General features: G+C 47.8%; 7 non-coding genes across 7 annotated transcripts in view; 3 read left to right on the top strand and 4 right to left on the bottom strand.

Annotated features, from left to right (window-relative positions):
• trnag-gcc (transfer RNA glycine (anticodon GCC)) overlaps positions 1-33 on the top strand; it is a 71-nt gene extending 38 nt beyond the window's left edge. Inside the window, exon 1 of the tRNA in view lies at positions 1-33. This exon is cut by the window's left edge and continues 38 nt beyond it. This is a non-coding gene — a tRNA (tRNA-Gly).
• A 76-nt stretch (positions 34-109) lies between these two features.
• trnad-guc (transfer RNA aspartic acid (anticodon GUC)) lies at positions 110-181 on the bottom strand. Its single transcript has one exon. It is a non-coding gene; the product is annotated as a tRNA-Asp (tRNA).
• A 130-nt stretch (positions 182-311) lies between these two features.
• Positions 312-383, bottom strand: trnap-ugg (transfer RNA proline (anticodon UGG)). The gene has a single exon. It is a non-coding gene; the product is annotated as a tRNA-Pro (tRNA).
• Positions 384-1,422: 1,039 nt separating this feature from the next.
• On the top strand, positions 1,423-1,494 carry trnap-agg (transfer RNA proline (anticodon AGG)). Its single transcript has one exon. It is a non-coding gene; the product is annotated as a tRNA-Pro (tRNA).
• Positions 1,495-1,948: 454 nt separating this feature from the next.
• Positions 1,949-2,019, top strand: trnag-gcc (transfer RNA glycine (anticodon GCC)). Its single transcript has one exon. It is a non-coding gene; the product is annotated as a tRNA-Gly (tRNA).
• Positions 2,020-2,093: 74 nt separating this feature from the next.
• trnad-guc (transfer RNA aspartic acid (anticodon GUC)) lies at positions 2,094-2,165 on the bottom strand. The gene has a single exon. It is a non-coding gene; the product is annotated as a tRNA-Asp (tRNA).
• Positions 2,166-2,294: 129 nt separating this feature from the next.
• On the bottom strand, positions 2,295-2,366 carry trnap-ugg (transfer RNA proline (anticodon UGG)). Its single transcript has one exon. It is a non-coding gene; the product is annotated as a tRNA-Pro (tRNA).
• Positions 2,367-2,500: the final 134 nt, after the last annotated feature.

Below are 2,500 nucleotides of genomic sequence, written 5' to 3'. Positions count from 1 at the left end.
CGGGAGGCCCGGGTTCGATTCCCGGCCAATGCAACCTTCTTTTTTACTTTATGTATACAATTACAGCCACACGCACCTGCCTTCAATCAGTAAAAAAAAAAAAAAAAATCTCCCCGTCGGGGAATTGAACCCCGGTCTCCCGCGTGACAGGCGGGGATACTGACCACTATACTAACGAGGAAGGCACACGCTCCCTGCCACTATGGCAACGCATTTAGTTGCAAAGCGTCTAAGTCAAAACTGCCTGCTGAGCTTAATGGTTTACGGATCGAAAACAGTATAGTACAAAACAATTAAAAAAAAAAAAAAACGGGCTCGTCCGGGATTTGAACCCGGGACCTCTCGCACCCAAAGCGAGAATCATACCCCTAGACCAACGAGCCAGCTTTCGGTTTTATCCGGCGGCCGACGCATGATTCAGTCTCTGGCAGCAAAATAAGTGCAGCATGACCAGAGTCCCGTTCCGTCTGCCGGTGCGGAATGCTGCTGGCACCTCAGAGGAGGGGGGGCTTAATACTCGCCAACGCAACCTTCTTTATTTTTTGGCATTCTTATAGTGCTGCTTTTTTTTTTTTTTTTTTTTTTTTTTTTTTTTTTAAATTCGCAGCACGAAAACTAGGATTCACATGTGTTTCACGTAACACTTTTTCAATTCATTCATCTGGTCACAGTGTTTTAACGCTACAGCAGGACCCGGCAATGCTTTTAATGCAATCGGCATTAAAAGCTGCCACGTCAGTGGAGAACTGCACGAGTACTCTCGCTCTCATTTCAGACAAGGGGATTTGAATTGCCTTCTAGCCGCTCTCGCTCACGCCGGGCGCCGTGGCGTGTGTCTGTAATGCCAGCTACAGGGGCAGGTTGAGGCTGGCGGATCGCTTGAGCACGGGAGCTCTGTGCTGCAACTGGCTGTGCCGATCGGGAGTCCGCACTTAGCACGGCATCGACATGGCATTTCTGGGGGAGCTCGTGCATGCCAGGTCGCCTAAGGAGGGGTGAACCGGCCCAGGTCGGGAACGGAGCAGGTCAAAACCCCCGTGTCGCACCAGTAGTGGGACTGCTCCTGTGAGCGGATGTTGCAGTGCATCCTTTGCAAAACAACGAAACCCAGCCTCCTTTTTTTTCTATTTATTTTTTGAAGTACATGCTGACTAACTGATCCATTCCAAACATATCAAAACGAAATCCCACCTAAACTACTTTCCTCATTTATAGCGACCGCTTCTCGATGAACATAGAAATGCTAGCCGCCAGTTAAAGAAGTCAGACGGCCCAAACAGGCAACAGCACACAGCTCGGAGACACGGCAAAATTACAGTGGTCTCGACAGGTACACCCAATAGAAAAACGTCTCCCATCTAACAGAACAGCTAGGTCTGCACTTCTTTGGAAACTCGGGGAACCACAACAGTGGCAGGCGCTGGCTCGTTGGTCTAGGGGTATGATTCTCGCTTAGGGTGCGAGAGGTCCCGGGTTCAAATCCCGGACGAGCCCGTTTTTAATTCTTTTGTATTACACTTTTCCAATTACTATGCATTGCCGATACGCACGCTCAAATTCCATGAACAACAATATCACAGCGACCAAGGGCTGATTGCACAATGGTTAAACGAGGACTGCAGTCTTTGTTGAGTCTGCAAAGCAACTGCTTATGCATTAAACACAATTCTGACGTAACAGACTATAAAACCATTCAGCATCGAGTTTCTGTAGTTTATACAGCACTGTTTATTTTGGTAACGCATGTGCTTGTTTTTTTTTTTTTTTTTTTGGTATGTAGTTTAAAACAACCACAAAACTAGTGTAACAGATGGGCATTTTGCAGGTACAATTGTTTGTGTACATGTACAATCTAGCACTAGAACGGGTTAATTCATCTTTTCACACTGCACTAGATGCTGCCAATACATTACCTACCTCAAGCAAACCTCAAGCAAACGTCAAGCAAGCATTGGTGGTTCAGTGGTAGAATTCTCGCCTGCCACGCGGGAGGCCCGGGTTCGATTCCCGGCCAATGCAACCTTCTTTTTTACTTTATGTATACAATTACAGCCACACGCACCTGCCTTCAATCAGTAAAAAAAAAAAAAAATCTCCCCGTCGGGGAATTGAACCCCGGTCTCCCGCGTGACAGGCGGGGATACTGACCACTATACTAACGAGGAAGGCACACGCTCCCTGCCACTATGGCAACGCATTTAGTTGCAAAGCGTCTAAGTCAAAACTGCCTGCTGAGCTTAATGGTTTACGGATCGAAAACAGTATAGTACAAAACAATTAAAAAAAAAAAAAACGGGCTCGTCCGGGATTTGAACCCGGGACCTCTCGCACCCAAAGCGAGAATCATACCCCTAGACCAACGAGCCAGCTTTCGGTTTTATCCGGCGGCCGACGCATGATTCAGTCTCTGGCAGCAAAATAAGTGCAGCATGACCAGAGTCCCGTTCCGTCTGCCGGTGCGGAATGCTGCTGGCACCTCAGAGGAGGGGGGGCTTAATAC

The sequence above is a fragment of the Acipenser ruthenus genome, chromosome 55 (genome assembly GCF_902713425.1).
Source record: "Acipenser ruthenus chromosome 55, fAciRut3.2 maternal haplotype, whole genome shotgun sequence".
In the NCBI taxonomy this organism is placed as follows: domain Eukaryota; kingdom Metazoa; phylum Chordata; class Actinopteri; order Acipenseriformes; family Acipenseridae; genus Acipenser; species Acipenser ruthenus.
The sequence above is the reverse complement of the archived record's forward strand: the minus strand, read 5'-3'. Positions and strand labels throughout refer to the sequence as shown.